Raw genomic sequence first — 23,482 nt, 5'->3', positions numbered from 1 at the left:
CTGCTTTATTTTAACTTTTCTACAACAATTTGCTGCAACTCCACTTGTAAAATATTTCTGATAATCTACCATTCTACTATGCATGTTCTAAAGCTCTTCACCACTTATTTTTTAAACCTGTAACTTGCACCATATGGTTTTTATGTTTGTACTGAAGCTATTCTCCCCGGGCCTCTGCTGAAAAAGGGCTTCGGCTCAGCCAGACATTCCCGGTCAACAAATGTAAAATAAAATAAAAATAAATTAGATATGGGTACACTTCTGGGGTTGGCAGAGTTGGAAATAAAATTTGTATCCCTGGGACACTGAGGACCCATCGGTCATTGGTAATAGAGGCCCAGTTTTTTTTTTTTTTTTACATGGGAGAGTTTTCCTCCTAGGGGCACAAGCAGGTGAGCAGAGGTAAGGGGTTGAAGTGTAAAGTCATTGTGAGCTCTTTCCATAAGGGGGCGCCTTAGCACTCCCGGTTTTTGAAGTGGAAGAACTCCATTACTTACATCTCTGCATTCCCTGAGATTGCTGTCTGGGGGTCTGCTTCCCCTAGGTCTTGTCTGAGCTGGCTTGGAGGGGGACGGAAAGGACCAGTGTTTCAAGGGGCAATGGCTACTGAACCTCAGAGGCTGGACCTGAAAGAAGTCTGTCTGCATAGATTTTGCTTTTTCTTCCATTTTCTAAGACCTCTTCTGCCTCAGTACCAAACATTGTTTTTGTGCAATGGTGCGTCCAATAGTTTTGATTTGGCATGGTCTGGTAAGGTCTGTTCCTTAAACCAAGCATGCCTTTTAAGTACAGAACCTGTAACTGCTGCCCTGCAAGATGCTTCTAGGGTGTCAAAGCCACACTGCAAGGTGTCTAGCGATTTGGCTTGCAGAATGCATATGCTCCTGTAATTCTTTATTTTCTTCACAAGCAGGAAAGGTAGACATGTTTTGCTTGAGGCGTTCCATGGTATGTTGCCGATATTTCAGCATGTGGAACTGAATTTAGTGCTCTAATGGCAAGAGTTGCAGAGGTGTATACTCTTTTACCCAGTCTGTCTAAAGCTCGGGAATCCCTGTCCGAGGGGGTGGGATTCTTACCTGTGGTTGCTTTTATTCCTTTTGGTCCTTGGGAGATGACCTCTGGGTCAGCAGTAGGACTTTTGAAAAGAAATTTGTGCGAGTCAGGGACTCTAATACCAGTCAGGTTTCCTGGGAGCAGGACGAAGGGTGTCAGGATTTAAACTGGATTCCATAAAGACATCATCCACAACAACCAAGACCGGAGGAATGGCTAAACGTCTGTGCTGTGGCAAATCTAAGAATTCCAACTCTTTTTTTTGGACTGAGGGTACTCCTGACATTCCCATTGGAAATGCTCCCTTAAAGTATGCAGGGTTTCACCAAATGAAAAATCCTCTGGAGGAGAGGCAGAAGGAATGGATTCCTCTGCACCTGAATCCTCATAAGCAGATAAGGGTTGCATGTCTTCACATTCAGAAACCTCAGAGTCATCCGACTCCTGGTCAGTTAAAACTGTTGGGGACAAGTCTCTCTTTTGGAAGGAGTAGGCTGACTTCCCCTAATAAGCATAAGGTCTTCCATTTTAAGCATTTGAGATTGTGGCATGGAAGTAGTTGCCTGCACTTGGGTTGTTTTTTTAGGTGTAGTTCGTACCCTTGGCCTTAGAAACTCTGTAGTTTTGGAAAGAACTGAAGGCGTGAAAGAAGTCTATTTGTGTAGCATATCTGTAGTCTGAAGAACTTCCTCGGAAGCCGGTGCCTGCTCAGCAGCTCCGGACCGATCCAAGGTAAGAGACATATGCAGGAGAGTCTCTCACTGCATACCAGACTCCGAATGTGTCTTAGTAGCGGCCTGCGAATCCACAGAAGCAGGCATCAAGGGCTGCAAAAGCGCCTGAGTACCGGCAAACTGGCAACTAGCTTAACAGAAGAGTCGGCAGTTTTGGACCTGTGTGGTCAGTCTTTATCCTTGTTTTTTCGGAAGATCGGTAGTCGGATGGGTTACTGAAGCCATTTCAGAATACGTAGATAGAGAGAAAAATATTTATCTACTACAAAGGCCAGACTATGTATAGTTCTGGAGTTAAAGCACAAAAGCGACAGTGAGGTACGTTGTGGTCTGGGCTTAAACAGGTGACAGTAATGGAAGTTTCGGTGTGGTATTTGCTTTCCACAGACTAGACAATTGTTAACTTTTTCTGACATCGGTTAGGGTAAGAAAAAAGGATCCCCAATGGGGTACTTAGCTTTAGAAAAGTTCCAACTTCACTTCGGAAACAAAACTCTGGTGCTGATCGGCACTTGTGCGAACTGCTTCGGGCTCCTCAGTAAGAAAGACTGATGTAATGGTGTCAGCTGCCTGACTTTATACCACTGACGACCTGACGTCAGTCCTGGAGCAACTAACGCAGAAATACTAAGGCTCTGGTATTCAGGCCGAATGAGGGCTGCCCCTGGCAGGATAACCCAACTGTGATGACTGCAACAGAGAAACACGAAGAACCGTATGGGAAAAAAATATTTGGGTGTTTATCAGGAAAGGGCTGAACCATATGACAGAGTTTGTGGCAGTATCCAAAAGAAACTTGGTATATGTCCTCAAGGGGCTGTTCCAGAGCAAACAAGTAGTGCTTCTGTTTTACCAGGAGCTAGTACGGCCATGCCTTGTACATTGTGTGGTCAGAAGCTATACAAAAATTACATGTTCCTGGAATAACTACAAAGGAAAGCCAAAAGACAGACATACATGAAGGGATGGAAACATTATGATCAGATACTACTGAAGCTGGAGGTCTTTAGAACAGTTACTAGAATGGATGCATTTAATATATGGGTTCACAAGTTCATAACAAGGGGACTATGAACTGGACGACTGGAATGAAGAGAAACCACAGGCAGTAAACTGCAATCAACAGCTTTTCCCTGGATCTGCAAAAGTATTTCTTCAGAACTGTGGAACCACAGAACAGAACCAGAATGAGTGAAAGTGAGGGAGTCCCTGACAGTATGGAACAAATAGAGAAGGGAGTATGAATGGACAAATGAAAGACAGATGAATGTTAAGTGTACCAGAGGACACTAGGTATGCTGCCTCCCTTCTGCATATTAAATGTGAATGGTATCTGATGACCTAAAACAGTTACATGTGTACCCATGCTTTCCCTTGAGAAACATTTTGAAGGGAAATGGACATTAAGCAGCACTGGTCCAAAAAGACCGATAATACATTTTTCTTTTAGTAACCCAGAGAAAACTGCTTTAGGATTCAAAGCAGACACAAATGCCCTTTAAAAATTTGGCAGGCAAACCAGACATGTACCTTAGTGGAACAGCATCAGGCAGTGCTCACTAGTAAGTACTTACTCATGTTCAGGGTCAGCCTTAGGTCAAGTGGTACCCTAGGCAAAAGGGCTCCACAGTGCCACACCCACACCACCTAGTACAACATTTTGGTCTATTTACACCCTCCAGTTAACTGTAAAAGCACCCCTGCTAGATCAGCACCTTAGGTGGCCGCCTAGTTGGCCTATGCCTAAGGCCGGCTATGCTCATGTTTATTTCAACAAAAGAAATTATTTACTGTAAATGTTCTGCAATAAAGTAAAATATTCTCAACAGATTATGTCAAAGTAAATAAAGCGCTATAATGTAGTGACTTGCTATCTGGTGACTGACCTGACGACCATCATTAATGCACATAATGAAGACAAGATAAACTACTACTTGGTCTTCACATAAGTCTGCCCAGCAGATTTGTACATACTTTTCTTTTAATAATTTCTTCAGGATCCTCAACTGTGGTCACAAGACTCAGCTGAAGACTGGAAACCAAAAATTCAGCCAGACATTATCACTTTATGATTTGACTATGTAGAAACATGTTTCTCTGCAAGATTGAAACAGATATTTCAGAGCCATAGCTGGCTTACCTAGCATCCCATTTCATTTCCCAATCTGGCATCCCTCAACTGTATGTTGAGGAGCCCAAAAAAAGGTACTTTAAAAATGGCACCTTCTTGAAACAACGATCCACTTTTTGGTCTGGTGGAGTTCAAGCTTAGAATCAAATAACCTGAACACTGAAGCCTGCACTGCATCTGTTGCATCTTTCGTTTACTACCACAATGGCTGCATATTCATTCAAAAATTAGGTTTGCTGGCAAATTCAAATTTTATTTACTGTGCACCTGTTTATTAATATATTGCAACTGGAGTGAAAAAATTGCACTGACTCATGTAAGAATAAAATGTCACCATAGCAACCACGTGTGCTTCATGATATTTATTTTCCAGAAAGTCTCTCCATTTATATTCAGCTGCCGCCACCAGCTGCAAATTACAACTGTCCGTATGCAAAACATTACAGTAAAATCACATTCTTTAATTCAGTCAGTAAAAATCATAGCATTTTTTTTTTAAAAAAGTGCTTCCCATATGCAACAGTTAATACAAAATTCCTTGCTGGTGCATGGAGGAGGGGTAAAAGAAACTTCAGAAAATTTACTTCTATAAATTTACAGAAAACTTTTCAAAACATGAACGTGACATGGAGCTAAGATCAGTGCCCAGTGCTTCATGTCGTAATGAATGAGGACATTCTGGAAAACTTTTATTTCTTTTTTTCTTTTGAGGTTTCTTGATCTGTAGTTAACTTTTTTGTTTTTTTTTTATTTATTCACTGCTGTTCTCGATTTCATGCTCTTAGATATTACATATTTCATGATCTCAAAATTTTATTGCTTCAGGATTTCTTCAGGTCTTATTTCATCATCATGACACCCTACTGGAAAGGAAACAAAAGAAAACATGAGATCTAACAAGCAAGCTACAACCTGGGGAGAAAAAAAAAAATGACTACTTGTTTATTGTGACAGCATTTAACTATAGACATTACAATATAAGAAAATCTAAGTTTTGTACAATCCCTTTGCTTCAAATCTGCTGCAATGCACAGATCAAAGTGTCTGATAAGCTTTAAACATGCCTTGCTGTGTTTTCTCCTTTAAATTCCAGTTACAAAACTAAAACAAGGGTCAATACAGCTAACCTTACTCCAAAATGCTTAATGCAAATACCAATGCCAGTCTGGTGCAAAGGATACATGTACGTGTAAGCAAGCTACTCAGTGAACTTCAAAAGAAATTTCAACTGTTCTCTACCAAGCAAATAAAGCATATTTAGCTCTAGCATAAGTTACAGGCCTTGAAAGTTTGCCATCCTCTGGTAGCAATGCACTACACCAATTTTTATTTTCAGAAGTGTATCTAGTGTGGGGTAATGGGGGCAACCACCCTGGGCGCAAGGTGTTAGGGGGGAGGGATCACCAGCTGCTTGAGGCTTTTATTTTTTTTTTTTTGCTATTCAACTGAAAAGTTGAGTGCAGAACAGGGAGAACAGACCTAACAGTCCATGGAGTGCTACGCTGGGGAAGGAATGTACAATTATGTAAGTCGCACTTGCGCATAATAGTAGACATTCGCATTCCCTGCTATGGCAGTAGCCTTTAGGCTATATGGATTGTTTTCTGCCTAGGACACAACCGTACAGGTTCAAAAAGCTCTAGCTCCCCCTCCACTCCATTAGTCTGACTTAACTGTTAATCCTAAGGAGGGAAATTGGCAGAGTGAAGCTTTAGTTCAGGAATGCACAGTGGGGAGAACAGACCTAACAGAGGCAGACAATGGAAATGGACAACAGACTTTTTAGCTTCTCATCTTGGTGGAGTAAGGGTGCAAGACTGGGGAATAGCACTGGACACTATACCAGCAAGCTATGGCTGCATTGTTACATTGCAAAACATTCATAATGGAAGGTGAGCGCAGTTTGCTGCTTGCATCATCGTACCTCTTCACTTTAGTAACTTCACAATTCGCATCATAAAGGTCAGGAAGAAAAGCTGATAAACTCAATGTATTCCATAAAAGAAAGCATTATGGCTCAGCATTTAATCATATTTTCATTGCTCAAATTATACACAGTTCCAGTCCTTATGAAACAGTGGAATGCATTTACAAAGATTTTAAAGGCTTATTTTAGTTCTGAAGTGGACTGCATTGTGTACATGTGCCGATGTGATTATATTACAAAATGCTACCAGGATGTTACAATCAACAAGTGGGAGGGGAAAAAAACAATGGGATCATTAAATGCATCCCCTGAGAACTCAAAGCACTGATATAAAGGCAATTACAAGGAAAGATGACTCCAAAGACTACAATGTGAAATTTATAGATGTTCTCAGACTGTGCCATTTTCACAGACTCTGCCCTATTCACCTAGAAAGCCCTAGCAGGTTACCTACTTGATAGTTCATTTAATGTTGAAATTGCCAGAATGTACCAACAACATGCCCCGAAGGGTTGATCCAGTTGTTAGGTCACAGTCCACATAACTTCCCAAATCCCTAAGTTTTGATCAACATATGTCTATTGTACGTCAGTTTTTCTATACTGCACAGCTTATAGACAAAGGGATTTTGTCTAGAGATGCCAACTGCCCCCCTTTACTCAGTCATTAGGTTAATCATTGAATATAATGCCTCCTTTAGCATGCATCTGTCCAGTCACATACAACTAGAATTGTCCACGGAGATGCCTTACTAAAAACTTACAAGGTCTAAATATGTCCTACATGGACCAACTCGAAGCTCTGTCACTATACTTTGTATCCTATAGACTAATAGGCGACTTGACTGACATAAATGGCATCCTCCTATTACTGATGGATTTGCGCTACATGAGCAAGTCAAATGGCATCAGAAATACTCAATCTAGGGATATAAACCTTTTCTGCAACAGAATGGTTTGGAAGGATAGGTAAATTTCGCAGAGCATACTGCTGCTATAGACTCCCCATCCACAAAATACAATTCATCTCTGTCCATATTTAAAAGCAGCTCAGATCCATGGATGGGAAAGAAAATGTACTTCAGGGCTGCTCCCTGTACTACTAATGGACAGAAGCAGCTCCTAAATGCATTAGTCCCATGCATAGGTCCTCCTCAGAATTACCTGTGGTATGATCCCAGTTATTCCAATTAGGGGGAATATACAACTGACCATGGGAAGGGCAAAGCCAATCTAACAAATGGGAGAGGTTATTTCAAGCACAAAAAATGGAAATTGGCTAAGCTTAACATGTCCCACAAGGGCAGCTAACCTGGTACTTACCTTTGACCTTATTAATACAATGGGGCAGATTCTATTTAGCTAAATGAAATGCTACACCAACACAGTTTCGTGCAATTAAACACCAAATCCATTCACAGGCAATAACCAGCTTTAGATTGCTTCATAATTAACACCCAAAGTTGATTATGAATCCAAGTGTCATTTGCCATCAATGTGTTTTTTTCAGAGCAAGAGACCCCCCCCCACAGATGATTACCAGTAGATCTTTCCCCATATGTAAAATAACTGTCCTTTAAGTACTACACCTTAATGCTGACCAGTCCACTTGTACCATTTCAGATGCCACTAGGAACTTTGACACCCTTTGTCTATATTCAGGATACTCTAACCAGTCACCAGTAGGATCAGCTATATCTCAGGATATCAGATGATACTGAAGTCTAAATATTATAGGTTCATGGATAATTACTACCTCGTGACCCTAAATGGTGGTTTCAAGCCTAACAAAAAAGACAACTGTTCATAGGGCAACACAATAAGGAATACTTCAGGATAATAAAATCCTTTACTTATACAAACCACAGTTAACAGTTTCAAGACAACAGCATCTTATTCAGTTACAAAAATCTCATTCCAGACAGCACTTAAATACCAGAAAAAGTACCATGAAGTTATTTAAATCCCAAATTTAAACAAAGCACCCACAATGGCATACTACACCATTACTACAATGTCAAAGGCATTCCTTTAAAAAAAGGACTAGCATTCACACAATTAACCACATCTCTCGACATCTTACACAAGAATTCTGTACAAACCCAAAATAATGGGGGGACAAAGGTCCAAACATAGGGACACATTTTAAATATTGCCCTTATAAACTTAGAAACTGGTTAGAATATCAGGTTGTGCATTAGAACGCATCTTCTGATGGCTCCTGAAGGATATGAACACAAACTCAACTGTCTGTCATTTACGGACTTCAATCCTCAGTGATTTGCCAGAAAACTAGATTTTATGAGGAACTGATCACAAATATGAGGCAAAATTCTGGACAGTTGAGAGGTATATTCTTAACCAAAATTTAAAATATTAAATATACCACACGGCACCCACACAACTTACCAATATTCATTTAAACAGGACTTAAATCTCCCAAATGAGTCATCCACATACTTTCCTTCTTGATCAAAGTATGTCTCCACCCTCTGACATTTGTAGAAATGCCATACCAGGAAACCTAAAATCGGTATTTATGTTTATATAAAGCATTAACATCTGTTACAATTATCAATGCTTAAACATCCTTGTTTATCCTACAAAAAAGGCATTGTATGGATACGATATCAAACAATCCCCATTATACATGTAAAATACATCTTGAGAGACTTTGTAGAGTTTTATGATGGAATACTTCTGCAGTCTGAGGTAATACGATTACAAAAGCGGATATTCATAAAAATCATGCATCTTTTACCATTAAATTAGAGGAGTTAAAAATGCTCCATCAGAGTGTTTGACTTCCAAGATGGCTGCACACTGAGTATAATAGTATAAGCTTAATTTCAGCTCTCCCAGTGTGAAAACAAACTTTGAAAAAGCAGCAAGTGAATTTGTCTTTTTGGGTAAATTTCAGTTACTGGCTAGTAAAATGCACTACCTGTGTGACAAAAAGAACCTGAAAAACAAAAAAAGGAGAGGAGAAAAGACTGGCTATGAAGAATCCTGCAGCTAACTCTTCAAGCTCTAGCTTTGGTGCAAGTCTTCCAAGCAATCTAGAGGACAAAAGTCAAATGTGCCAAGAGCTGATTAAAATCAAATGCAACACTGAAGGAGCATATCAATTCAAAGGCTGAAAATGGATAAAGCTTTAAACATTCAGATGAGTTAATGAAACTGCAAAAATCAGCGGTCAAAAAGAAAAGGCTGACTGAGTAAGAGACTGCTCAACAAAAGAGGTTTCAAAAAATGGTAGATTAGAGGAGAGAGCATGTAGGAAAAACACAAGACTTTCTGCTTTACCAGAGAGCATGGAAGGAGCAGACTAGTCATTTTATTAAAGCACAAATAAGCAACTGGACTGGTATTCCATAGCAGTTGTTGCTCACTGAAAGGGCACACCATGTGTATGCTCCAAACCTGGCCATGAGAAAGCAGCCAAGACCTCTAATAAGTAGATAGAGTTGATTCTGACAAACCTGTGGCAGGACAAAGCACTAAAAGCTGGAGTGTGCTTAAAAAATATTAATCTCAGTACACCAGGCAGAAGAGTAACTTTATTCCAGCAATGTTGGGAATGTCAAGAAACAGGTGGGAGATTCAAGTTGTACCCAGCTATCTTCAGAATATTTTTTTCTTGGAGGGTCAATGTCTTCTTATGCAGAACAAGCTAAGGAGAAATTATAATCAGAAGGGGATTCTGCTTCTTATTCTTCTGATAACAAATCTCAGAATGTTAGTGAATCTTCGTGTTCCAAATGAAAATGCTTGGGAGAGAGAAAAAAGCTCAGGATTTATCTAGAACCAGGAGTAGTTGAAATGAACCACAGACTGGAGTTGGGGGATTGACACACAGGAAGAAAGCTCAGAAATCAACAAATGTGGGATTACAAAGCATCAATCATATTTGTGAAATATGGTGGAACAAGAAAACCTGGAAATATTGAACTTTTTACTGTTAAACTTGTAGGGGGACTCCAAAGCACATCCTATTTCATTAGTCATTAATGTTTGGGCAACTTAAGAAAAAAGTTTTACAGTTTTTATAAAAACAGGTTATAAACTAAAGCCTTTTCAGTTGAACTAAACAGGTGCCCTCTCCCTCCCATTTTTGTTCAGTTTTCAGAAACGTAGGCACTGTAAAGAGAAGCAAGCATGACAAGTAAAAACAAGTTACCATAATGTTCCATGTATGTAGTCCATCTCTCCTCACATTCTTACCCGTGGGTTCGGAGCTGAAAGTCTGCTCCAACTCGGCCATACTTTTTAGCTCAAAGTCTTTCTATTGGCTGGGCTAAGATGGTATCCCATGCTGCACTGCTCTCTATCCCCAAATCTAGTTTGCTGCGAGCACCAGCACTCATTCTCCATACATACCACCACCCAAGGAAAGGAAAAACAAACCAAGAATGAAGGGAACTCAAACCAGGCCTAACCTCCAGATCCTCCAGGATGGGGGAAGGAGGGGGGGTAAGTAAGAAAATGTGAGGAGAGATGGACTACATACATCGAACTTCTTGATGTTATGTAGTCCAATCTCGCCTACATTCTTACCCGTGGGACAGCATCCCCAGCACCTAAATCTTAGGAGGCTCAGTGGAAAATACTCCTGAGCACCTAGATACCACATCTAACTTGTAATGAGTAACAAAGGTGTGAGGAGACGCTCAAGTAGCCGCAGCACAAATATCATCCATAGACAATCTGGCCTGAAAAGCTGTAGATGTATATACAGACCGGGTAGAGTGAGCCTTCACCCAGAATGGCAAATCTTTTCCCCCTGAGGTATAGATGAAAGAAATACAACTGGAAATCCACCTGGACAACGTGACTTTGGAAACAGAAGACCCAATTCTGTTTTCCGAAAATGAAACAAACTGATGAGATTTTCTGAGGTCTTTCGTTCTGTGCAAATAAATACTAGTCTGTGCACAGCCAATTGATGAAATTTAAATTCTGCCTCGTTTGAGAACGGAGGAAAAACACTGGCAATTCAATAGATTGGTTAAGGTTACGGACGCTACTTTGGGAAGAAAGGAGGGATTTGGTCTGAGAGAAACCCTGTCCTTATGAAAAATCAAATAAGGGGGTTTTGATTGATAAAGCTTGAAGCTCTGAAATGCGTCTGGCTGACGTGATGGCTACCAAAAAGACAGTCTTCCAAGTTAAGAATTTTAAATTGCAAGTGGCTGCAGGCTCAAAGGGTGTTGAAGACAGACCCTGTAGAACAAAGTTTAAGTCCCAAGGCACAACAGGTTCCGAGACCGGAGGACGAAGTAACAAAGTGCCCTTCAGGAAAGCCTTAGAGTATGTGCCATTAGTCTAGGTTAGTCTGAGACATGAAAGGTAGAAATCGCCGCCAAATGGACTTTAATGGTTGCGGTCGCTTAACCCTGGTTAAAAAGCATAGACAGGAACTCCAATACAGATGAAATTGGAGCTGTGTCAGGGTCAATCTTTTTGGATGTGCCCAGATTGAAAACCTCTTCCATTGGCTGTCATAAATATTCCTGGCCGAAGGCTTATGAGAGGAAGATAGAATATGAACCACCTCTGGCGAAAATTGGTGAAGCCTAACTAATGACGGAAGTGGAGTAGCCAGGCTGTCAACTGAAGGGTCTGAAGAGAGGGATGGAGTTGCCCTGACATGCGAGTCAGTAAGTCTAGTTGTGGGTCCAGAATCCAAGGAGCATCCATGAGACAGGGATGGAGAAAGGGAAACCAAATTTGATGAGGCCAGTGTGGGGCAATCAGAACCATTTTGCTTCCCAAGGATTGCGCTTTCTGAATAAACTTTGACAGCAAGGGAACCAGAGGGAAGGCATATAGTAGACCGGAGGGCCAATCATGAACTAGAGCATCCCTGGGCGACGGGAACCAGAGGGAAGGCATATAGTAGACCAGAGGGCCAATCATGGACTAGAGCATCCCTGGGTGACTCCCCCTGACGGGGGATCAGGGTGAAGTAGCTGCTGCATTTGGCATTGAGGGGGCTGGCAAAAAGGTTGCAACAAGGCTGACCCCACCTACGGAAGATCTGCTCTGCAACTTGACAGTTCAGGGACCACTCGTAAGGCATCAGAATAGCTCTGCTTAGCCTGTCTGCAATCACATTGGACTTCCCCGGAATGTGCGTTGCTACCAGAAAATGTTGGGAAGACACTGCCCACTGCCACACTCGCATAGCCTCTCTTCAAAGGGGATATGACTTGGTTCCTCCCTGCTTGTTCAGATACCACACCGCTGACATATTGTCAAAGTGGACTGCAATAGTCCCGAGAGAAAGAAAATGAAGTGCTTGCAAAGCTAGTAGCACAGCTCTCATCTCCAGGACATTGATATGCAGATGCATCTCGTGCTCTTGCCACGTGCCTTGGACTGTCCTGCCTAGATAATGCCCCCCACCCCATCTAGGAGGCATCCGTGGTCACCGTGGCAACAGGAGGCGTAGGAACAAAGGGCTTTCCCGCATTGAGGTTGTCTGTGCGAAGCTAACTGAGATCCTGTTTGCACCTGTCTGAGTAGAATAGGATGAGAAAGTGGAAGACTGAGACCACTGGGCGAAGAGTAGCCACTGAAGGAGCCTCATATGTAACCTTGCCAGAGGGACTAAATTGTAGCAGCCATTGTCCCCAACAATTGGAGGACCCATCTTGCCTTCACTCTTCTCAGAGGGAGCAAGGCGTAAACCTGTTGTTGTAAGACTATTCCTTCCTGTGGTAGAAACGCCTGCATGAGGACAGCATCTAATTCGGCACCTATAAAAAAGTGACACGCTGTGAGGGCAACAAGGCAGATTTTTCCCAGTTCAGTGTGATGCCCAGCTGTTGACATACATTGATAGTAGCGTCCCTGGTCTGAAGTAGTAGATGCCTGGTGGTGGCAATAAAGAGCCAGTCGTCCAGGTACAGAAACACTGAATCCCAGTCTCAAGTGAGCAGTCACCACTGCCATACATTTGGTAAACACCCTGGGGGCTGTGGTGAGACCAAAGGGCAGGACTCGAAACTGAAAGTGACTGGCTCCCAGCCAGAAGTGTAGGTGACTTCTGGATGCCCTGTCCATCTTTATGTGGTAGTAAGCATCCTTGAGGTCGATGGAGCACATCCACACTTCTTTTCCCAACAATGGGAGAATAGACTGCAATGTGACCATTCGGAACTTGGACTTTTGCACATGGGTGTTCAATTGGCTGAGATCCAAAATGGGTCTCAGGTCCCCTGTCCTTTTCGGCACCAAAAAGAATCTGGAGTAAGTCCCTAATCTGATCTGGTCTTAGGGGACATGTTGGATGGCTCCTTTATCTAGCGGCTTTGAAACTTCTGAAGCTGCGTAATTCCTTTGACTGGGTGGAACATCCGTGATTTTCTTGATTGGAGGGGGATTTGACGAGAAGGGAAAGACATATCCTCCGGAAATTATTCATAGAACCCATTGGTCCTGGGTGATATCTTGCCAGGCCTTCAGGTATAAGATTCGACCCCCGACTGGCTCCGGAAACGCACAGTCGGGCCTCCCATCAGGAGCGGCGGTAGGGAGAACCATGAAAGGAATCAAGGTCTCCTGAATTGCAAGGGCCTCCTCTTCCCCTAGGGCGGCATCTTCCTGAATAACCACCCCCTACCCTGCCTCTGGAGGGAAGTTCACCTTGCGCACCAGGAAAAAAACTCTGATTTCTTGAACCACATTTTGCCATCCCTCTGAGCCTTGGGATAAGGCCTAGAGGGAAGGGAAGGGAAAAATGGACTCCTACGGCAGACAGTTTTTCCCTCCTGCTCGCACATAGTGAGAGAGTGTCACCTAGGTTCCGAACAAAGAGGAACCATCAAACGGGGCGTCTGTGAATGAAGACTTGAAGGCCTCCATGAAATGACAAAGGTGCATCCAGGCCTGCCTCCTAAGAGCAACTCCTGAACTTGCTGCCCTACTCGCTCCCTCGGCTGCGTAGGAGATTAGCCTCATGGAGGAGTTTGCAATAGAATTGAGGGTAGACATCTGAGTGTTGACCTTCTGGGCCACCGCCTCAGAAACGTTACCCGTGAGAGTATCTCCAAGCTCCTTTAGGAGATCTCTCTGGAGCCATGTAAAGTGTGATAAGTAATTCAGTGACCGTAAGGTAAAGGTCGCTGAAGAAAAAGTACGCTTCCCGTACCGGTCCATAGTCCTAGACTCCTTGTTAAGGGGATGGACGGTGGAAGAAGTCTCAGCTAATTCCTTCTGGGTGGCAGCTGCCACCACCATGGCATCCACAGTGACTCCCTTGGATAGAAATTCCTTAGGAGCAGCAGACAAAAATTTATTGAGTCTCCTGGAGACTGGTTCCGCAGAGTCAGGGGTTTCCCACACCCTTCAACAAACCAAATCCAGAAGCTCGGAGGGTGGAGATACCCAGGAGGCGGAGGGCTGAGCACCAAAGGCCTTCAGGAAGACAGACTCCTCTGAGAGGGCTTTGGATGGCCAGTCACCTCTGCTTCAAAATCTCTAGGATGTCAGAGAAAAACATCCTCAGAGGATGACTTGGGGGACCCCTCAGATTCCTCTAGGTCGGTGTCTGATGTGAGAGACTCATCCTGGGAATCTATGTGCTTCCTCTTGCACGTTTTCTTTCTGGGTGGCTCCTCAGGCAAAAACTCTGAGGGGCCCTCAGAAATATGGGGACCACTCATGGGGGTACCCTGAGGCCTTGGGGCTCCACTATCCAGAGATAGATGGCGATCAGAGACCTGCACTGGTGTTGTAGGGGACAGTGTGACAGACCCATATGATGCCGCTGACGACCTGGCCAGCGCGCTCCGCATGGCCTCGAAGGCTGGTCCTCCTGGATCTGAAGAACGACCAAGCCACCGAACCAGAGAGAAGTCAGGCTTCCCCACGCTGAAGCGCCGAGAGGGAGACTAGGAGCAGAGGTGTCCCGAAGCCTCTCCCTTGGGTCCAACCAATGAATCCTGAGTCCTGAACCCCGTGGATGGCGCCGGAGTCGGAGCTGAAGTCAGAACAGATAAGCCATGAGGGGCTGTTGGAACCGACCTATGGACATCACATGGAGCAGAGCACTCAGGCTCTGAAAGCTGAAATGTGCTCAGAGGAAGTATTGATGTAGGTTGAGGAACCAGCTCCGGAGCAGACTGGGTCGGAGCAGAGAACAATTTTGCCAGTACCGGTGACTGGAGAAGTCTCTGCACCACTTTATCAATGTCCACATCTGATAAGGTCTTGGAAGATTTGGAGGATAGGGAAGGAGATTGAGACGACCTCTCTGAACGGGACCTGCAAGGAGGGGATACCGGCCTAATGCTAGGCGACTGGCTCCAAACAGGCTTCAAGAAAATTGGAGCTGAAGCAGGTTCCATAACCACTGACACTTCCTGCGGCCCCGAGGCCAATGCAGCCAAGGATGTCGAAGACTTTGCTATTTTTATTTTCTCCGGTGGCTCCAAGGAGACTGATGGAGCCGATCACTTTTTAGCTTTGGAAGATTTTGCCTTAAAACTGGAAGCACTCTCCAGACCCTCCTCGAAGGAGGATTTCAGAAGTCCCTTCAAAATCAATTTGTTCCTCCTTTCCTGAAGAACACGCGGGCTAAAGGCATGACAAACTACATGATTCCTGGAGATGAATCGCTCCGAGACCGTACACACAGTGTGTCCATCAGTGATGGACATTTTAGAACTGCACTTGGAGCACGTCTTGAAGCCCGAGGGCTTATGCTCCTTAGTATCTTTGGACATAGTTAAACAGCAAGTAACTGAAAATCAGACCAATGATCAAACAGCCACAAGCGCGGGAACAAGCCAGAGAGACCACCACAAAGATCTGCAACTCAAATGATCCTAGACAAATACAAGGGGGAGGACTAATTCCTCTAATTTAAACAGTTTTAGTTCTAGGGAAGACTTTAGCACACAAGGAAAGCAAGGGGACAGACTAGGCCCTCTAACTGAAATGGGCCTAGCCTGTTGGAAACAGCTAGTGGGATACCACGGAATACACAATAAAGAAAGCAAACCTTTCCACAATACAGTCAAGAACACACAATAGCTATTAAAAATGGCTGTTTTTTGCAAAAACTTCTCTGATACAAGAAAAATGGTACTTCGCCACAGCCAAGAGCGAGACCATGTCAGAGCTACATGAGCGGCAAATGAGATCTGGGGATAGAGAGCAGTGCATCATGGGATACCATCTTAGCCCAGCCAATAGAAAGAGCTAAAAAGTATGGCCAAGTCGGAGTAGACATTCGGCTCCGAACCCACGGGTAAGAATGTAGGCGAGACTGGACTACATAACATCTGATGTTTTCTTTACTTCTGTATAGGGGAATGACTGGATTAAGGCTACTTGCTTGATCTAACAAGTTCCAAGTGAAACCAAGTAAATAAAACACTGAATGCAATGAAAAATTTTCATTTAGCAAATACATGTTCACAGTGCAATAGGAGAAGCTTGTAAAAGGCAAACATTATGGTTCTCATGTTTCTAAGGAGACAAGCTATAAAGGGCAATAAAAACAGAATACTTCTCATTCAGTGGCAAATGTTTTTGAAAGCATTAAAGTTGTTTTCTCTATTTGGGAGAGAGAAAAGAAAAGTACAGTTGTGTACACTTATCATAATTGTAGATGTTAGAGTGTATTCACTGGTGCAGTCATTACATTTGGTTTATCCGCCTGCAGGTAGCCCTCAGCCGGCCTATCAGTCTTGGATCCCTGCGTTGGATGCTCTCTCTTCTTCCATGACGTCAGGTCATCAGGGGTATAAAACATGCAGCAGACGCCATTACATCAGTTTCTTGACCCAGATGTCAGGTGCCCCCATAATGGGAAGCAATTATATGCTAGGTTACACCTCCAACAAAAAGCAAATACACCAGAAAGCTGAAATACTCTAAACAAGAAGAGAAGTATAGCCAAGAGAAGTCAGAGGGCTGGAGGGAGGTAACCAGGACTGCAACAGTGACTTCACTAACATCTACATTTATGGTAAGAGTACACAACTGTACTACGTTCATGTTTCACTGTTGTAGTCATTAGATTTGGGTCGATTCCCAAAGCTAAGGAAGGGAGGAGGAAGTTAGAGAGCATTAGGACCAGCTATTAAGCCCAGCAAGACTGCAGTGGCAAAGCCAGCTCTGGATACAGAAAAAATAGGCATATGGTAATGCTTGGTGAAGGTATGCACAGAGCTCCAGGTAGCAGCTTCTAGGATGTCCCTGGTAAGGACACCTCTGAGAGACTGGACAGGAAGATGCAGCCCTGGTAGAATGTGATTTTATCCCCTTGTGGGGTAGGTTTTCCATGGTGCTTATAGCAGAAACGAATGCAATGGGCTATCCACTTAGAAATGGTTTGCTTTGAGATGGCCTTCCCCTCTGCCCCTGCAGCAAAACCAACTAGCAGCTGTTCAGATTTTCTGAGAGGCTTAGTCCTGTCCAAATAAAATAAGTTGTCTGCGCACGTCCAAAGAGTGCAGTATTAGTTCTCCTTTGTTCTGTGGATTGGGAAAAAAGTAGGCAAATGAATGGACTGATTAAGAGCCACACTAAACACCTTGGGCATAAAGGATTTGTCCCGAGGAACACCCTGTCTGCATGGAAGATGGACTCCACTGCCATGAGGGCCTGTAATTCAGACACTTCTTGCTGAAGTGATGGCTAGAAGGAAGGTTGTTTTCCAAGAAAGGAATTTCAACTCTGCAGTTGCAGCTGGCTCAAAAGGAGGTAGAGTGAGCTTTTCCAATACAAAGTTAAGGTCCCAGACTGGAGTAGGGGCTCTCCTGGGTTGTCTTAAATTTTTGGCCCCTCTGAGGAATTGCTTTAGCAGGGGGTGAGAGAAGAGGGGTGGTTCAGTATTATGTGCTGAAATGGCAGAGGCATGAATTTTGATGAGAAGGAAAGGCCCTTGTGGAGCATCTCTGCCTAGTACTGAAGAATATGTGGTAAGCTGGGCACCGTTGTGCCCATCCCCCCCAAGTCTGGCTCCAGGAACAGTACCTTTTCCACTTTTCAGCATAGGATTTTCTAGTACTAGGCCTCCTTGCCTCATGAATGACATCTAGTACCTGCTTACTGAGGGATGCTATTGGAGAGCTCAAGGAATTAGCCAGGCTGCAAGGTTCAGGGTTTGAAGCTGAGGGTGCAGAATCTGGCCCTCCTGTTGGGGCAGCAGGGAAGGGGTCTGAGGCAGGTGCCATGGTTCCAGCAGTAACATACTGTGCAAGAGGGTACCAGTACTGGCGTGGCCAGTCTGGTGCAATCAGTATTGTCCTTGGTTTGTCCTGTTTGATCTTTAGCAGGACTTGAGAGGAGAGGCAGAGGGGGAAGCCATAAACTGAGAGGCTTTCCTAGGTGAAGGACAGGGCATCCATTTTCCAAGCTTGACTGTGGGAAGTCCTTGTGCAGAATTTGTCCAACTGGTAGTTGAGGGGAAGCAAACTGGTCTCTCTGGATTCCCCCATTTGTTTCTCAAAAGGTTGACCATCTTTGGTTCCAGTTTCCACTCGTGTGAGTCCACGAGATTTCTGCTCAGGTAGCCTGACTTTGAATTTAGCTTGCCTGGCAGGAATTGAGCTTGTAGGTGCACTTGGTAGCTCAAGGCTGTGTTCCACAGAGCCATGTCTAGTCTGCAGAGAGGGTTACGAGTGGGTTCCCCCTGGTTGTTTATGTACCACATAACAGTGGTGTTCTGTCTTTACCAATAATTGTCCTGGAAGAATGTGGTCCTTGAAGGCTGTCAAGGAATTCTGTACAGCTAACATTTCTTTTTGACTGATATGCAGGTGCATCTGACTGGTTCCATTTGCCCTGAATGCACTGCCCTGCCAAGTGAGCCCCCCATGCATAGTCTGATGCGTCTGTTAAGGTTTGGGCAGCAGGGGGTAGAGTGAATGGGAGCCCCTTGTGGTAGCAGGCCTATTGCCCACCAAAGGAACTCTGTCTTTATACAATGAATGATAGGAATCATTGACTCCAGGGGTCCTGAGAATGTAGATACCATTGTAGTTTCTTCACATGCAGTCTTGCATAGGGAATTAGTAGAATGCAGGAGGTCATGAACCCCAGGGATTGCAGGAATTTCCTTGCAGATAGCTGGGTCTTTGTGGCCAGCAGTTTGAAGTAGGCTGTCAAAAATTGTTTCTCTGACGTGAGGTAAGCCATCTGAGAAGTTGTGTTCAAGCTTGCTCCCAGGAATACAATCTGTCGGCAGGGTACTAGATGAGATTTCTTTTAGTTTACGATGTACCCCAGTGTGGTTAGAAGTTTCTTTACAAATGCCAGATGTTTTAGTAGCATGCCCTGGCTTTCTGCCTGAATTTGACAATCGTCCAGGTATGGGTATATTTGAATTTTTCTTTGCCTGCAAAATGCAATGACTGGAGCTAGGCACTTTGTGAATACCCTGGGCACAGTAGATAAGCCAAAGAGAAGTGCAGAGAACTGACAGTGCATGGAGTCTGCTCTGAAGCGTAGGTATTTCCTGCAAGATTCCCTTATTGGAATGTGCAGGTAAGCTTCCATTAAGTCTAAGTTCCCAACCAGGCATCTTTGCCTAGCATAGGAAGCAGCTGTTGAAGTATTAGCATTTTGAATTTTGGGATGACCAAAAAGGTGTTTAGAATAGAGGTCCAAGATAGGATGTCAGGAGCAGTCTTTTCTGGGTACTAGGAAAAGTCTTGAATAAAAACCTTGTCCCCTTTCTTCTGCTGGGACAGGTTGAATAGCCCTGATACTTGGAGAGAGAACCTGCTGTTGAGCCTCTGCCCACTGATTTGGGGGTAGGTGTGGCCAACCGTTTGGGGTTGGTAATGTGTGGAAGTGGAATCTGTATCCTTGGAAAACTATTTAAAACCCATTTGTCCTTGGTAATGAACTCCCAGTTTTTTGCATGCCGGGCGATCTTTCCCCCTAAGGGAGTTGAGCAGGGCACGGAAGGTTTAAGGTCAAGTCATTGTGACATTTTTCCATAGGGGGGTGCTTACTACTTCCAGCTTTGGAAGTGGGAGCCCCCCAATGCTTAGGCCTGTGAGCATCTTGAGACTGTAGCCTAGGTGGTCTGCTGTTCCTGGGTTTGGACTGAAAGCCTGGAAGAGACAGGAAAGGACCAATTCTTAGAAGACCAATGCCTACTACATCTGGGAGGCTGTACTTGCAGGAAATCTAAGTTTGCATAGACTTAGCTTTTTCCTCCATCTTTTTAAGGACTACTACTGCTTTGTTGCCAAACAGGCTGCCTTGGCTTAAGGGAGCATCCAGTAATTTAGTTTTAACATGATCTGGCAAATTTTGCTCCTAAAGCCAGGCATGCCTTCTAAGAACAGACCCAGTGACAGCAGCCCTGCAAGATGCTTCTAAAGAATCAAAACCACATTGCAAAGTATGTTTACCAACTTGTTCAGCAGAATGCATTAAATCCTGTAATTCTTTATTTTCAGCAGTCAGGAATCAACATAATTTTCTGTTTAAGTAGTCCCATAATATGCTGCTGATGCATTAACATATGAAACTGGCAGTTTAAGGCCCTAACGGCCAAAGTAGCAGAAGTGTATACCTTCTTACCCCAGCTGTTCAGGACCCTGGAATCTCAGAGGAGGTACAGTTTTTGGCAGTAGTAGCCTTAATGCCTTTAGATCCTTGGGAAATGGTCTCTGGGTCCTTAGTAGGATACTTGAAAAGGAACTCGAGTCAGGTACTCAAATACGCATCAGGTTTCCTGGGAGCTGGAGGTAAAATTTCTGGGACCAGGGTAGATTCCAAGAAGTCATCTACAATGTCCAGGATAGGAGGGATAACTAAAAGGCCTGTGTTGAGGGAGGGGTAAGAATTCCCTAAGCCTCTTTTTGGAGTAAGAGTAATCCTGACTTTCCCAGCAGAAATGCTCCATAAGTGTGCGCAAGGTTTCACCAAAAGAAAAATCTTCCGGAGGGGAAGCAGAGGGAATGCAGTCCTCTGCATCAGAATCCTCATAGGTAGATAAGGGCAAATCCTGGTAATAAGTAGTAACAGAAATTTCAGAATCCTGATCAGAAGAATCAGAAGGAAAATCAGTTCTAGGCCTCAGAGGGTGAAGGCTGGCTTCCCCTAATTAAAGTAATAAGGTCTTCAGTCATTCTTATTTGTTTAGGCATATGGGCCTGACTATGCAGTTTGGACATCTGTTTTCTAGGCGTGGGTCAAGTTTTAGGCCTTTAAGAAGATGGCATTGGTTTGAAATGCAAGTCAGTAGGCCTGAATACACCCTCAGAAGCCAGTGCCTGCACAGCTGCTCTGGACCCATCCAAGGTAGAGACACCTGCAGGTTCCATGGTCGAAGCATCTTGCAGCATACCAGACTCCGAATGGGTCTAAGTAGAGGCCTGAAAATCTGTAGTAGTGGGTAACAGGGGCTGTGAAAGCTTCACTGAGTACCGGCGAACTGGCGACTAGCTTAATGGAAGTGTCGTCAGCAGCTTTGGATCTATGCGGTCTGTCTTTATCTTTACTTTTTTCGGAATGTCGGTAGTCTGATGGCTTACCAAAGCCATTTCTGGATAGTTAAACGAGTACAAAAACAAACAAATAGTTTGAGGGTTGAATAAGGCACAAAACAATTGTTAACTTTTACTAACATCGGTTTAGAGCAAGAAAAAGGATCCCCAATGGGGTACTTAGCTTTTTTGAAGCCTTTGGTTCTGAAACTAGAAAACAAAAATTTCAGGAGTCAGCTGACCAGCACTTGAACTGCTTCTGCGTCGGGCACCGCGCAGCATGAAAGACTGGTGTAATGGCTTTGGCTGCATGTTTTATACCCCTGATGACCTGACGTCATGGAAGAGAGTATCCGATGCAGGGATCCAAGACTGATATTCAGGCCAGCTGAGGGCTACCTGCAGGCAGATAACCCAAATGTAATGACTGCAACAGTGAAACACGAAGAACATCAGCACTTAAAGTAGCACAGGTTGTACCCATGCATCTTAGCATGGACAACCTTCATTATGGGTTAATCCAAGCCTGTGAGTGTAGCTATCAATCTGAGCAACTGTGTTTGAATCAACAGGGTTAAACATTACTTGAATATGTACATAGCTGTGTGTGATTGCATTAAATAGGTTTTGGGGTGTTGAGTGTGTACTTTTGAGGATCTTCATTAAAACAAAAAGTCTTGTACGGTGTGACTTAAGCTGAAATGGATACGACAAGAAACTATACAAGATCTACCTGCCAAACAGTGTATGCATGCAACACAAAAACTGAAACTAGACATTAAAAACTGTAATACACAATACATTTGGTGAAAACTTGGGTGCTGTGGTCAGACCAAAGGGCAATGTTCTGAACTGGTAATGACTGGCTCCCAGATGGAAACGAAAGTACCTTCTGTCCTTTATGTGGTAGTACACATCCTGAAGGTGTATAAAGCACAACCAATCATCCTTTTCCAAGAGCAGAATAATGGACTGAACCGTGACCATCCAGAACTTGCTGCAAACTGATTTGTTCAATTTGCCAAGATCCAAAAATATGTCTCCAGTCCCCTGCCTTTTCTGGGACTAAAAAATCTTGAGTAAGTTCTGGATTCTCTCCGATGACTTTTATAGCAGCCTTCAAACTTGAATGGCTGCCTGATCCCTTTGACTGGGTGGAACATCAGGGATTTTTCTATTCTGGGGAAGAGGAAGGGACATGGGTAAATGATCCTCGGCACCCTAGTATCAGATGTTGTTTCTAGCCAGACTTGATGGTGCAGGGACAGTCTACTCCTGACTGCCTCCACAGCAGGACAATCTGGCTTCCTTTCAGCACTGGTAGGATCTACTAAAAAAAATAGATGTGGACCCTTGATTTTGTGGACCTCAACTGCCGTGAGGGTGGCATCTTCTGTTACAGTTCTCCCCCTCTGCCTCTAGGGGACTATTTCACTTGTGTTCTGAATAGACCCTTGAGATTACTTCTCTGATTTCTGGAGTAAGGTCTTGGAGAAGTGGAAAAATGAAAGCCCACAGCAGAAAGGGTCTTCCCATCCTTCTCCCACCTCGACAAGGTAACTCACTTTAGGGCCCAAACAGGGAAGGGCCCATCACTTTATGGGTCCATGAATTCACAAGTGCATCCAGGCAGGTCTCCTTATGGATATGCCTGAACCTGCTGCTCTACTCATTCCTTTGGCTACATGACAAATGAGCCTCACGGAGGAGTTAGATGTGGATTGTGGGGTGGACATCTGTCGGCTACATGAGAAATAAGCCTTATGGAGGAGTTAGATATGGATTGTAGGGTAGACAGCTGACAAGCAACAGTCTTGTACTTCTTCAGACACTGCCCCTGAATGGGTATTTGATAGATTGATCAAATCCCTTTGCAACCAAGTAAAATGTGAAAGATAATTCAGGGACCTTAGAGCGAAGGTCACCAACATGTAAACACTTTCCAAATCTACCCATCGTCCTAGACTCCTTGTTATGAAGATGGACAGAACAACTTTGCTTGGCAAGTTCTTTCTTGGTGGCTGCAGTCACAACCATGGTATCTACAGGTTCACGTTTTGTCCTGAATTGCTCTCTGGGGCTGTAATAAGTATCTTGGCTCCAGGGGGATAGGTTCTATGGTGTCTGGAGTGTTCCATACCCACAGACAGCAGCTCAATAAGCAAATTGGTGGG

General features: G+C 43.9%; 1 protein-coding gene across 2 annotated transcripts in view; it reads right to left on the bottom strand.

The window, feature by feature from the left end:
* Window positions 1-4,268: 4,268 nt before the first annotated feature.
* Window positions 4,269-23,482, bottom strand: part of LOC122808816 (Y-box-binding protein 3-like) — a 1,306,948-nt gene continuing 1,287,734 nt past the window's right edge. Inside the window, exon 9 of one of the 2 annotated variants that reach the window (XM_044079878.1) lies at window positions 4,269-4,784. The gene's annotated coding sequence lies outside the window, so the exon portion shown is untranslated. The remainder of the gene's footprint in view (window positions 4,785-23,482) is intronic. The other variant, XM_044079879.1, reaches the window with a different exon arrangement.

The sequence above is a fragment of the Protopterus annectens genome, chromosome 8.part0 (assembly GCF_019279795.1).
Source record: "Protopterus annectens isolate FY-2018-M chromosome 8.part0, PAN1.0, whole genome shotgun sequence".
In the NCBI taxonomy this organism is placed as follows: Eukaryota; Metazoa; Chordata; order Ceratodontiformes; family Protopteridae; genus Protopterus; species Protopterus annectens.
The sequence above is the reverse complement of the archived record's forward strand: the minus strand, read 5'-3'. Positions and strand labels throughout refer to the sequence as shown.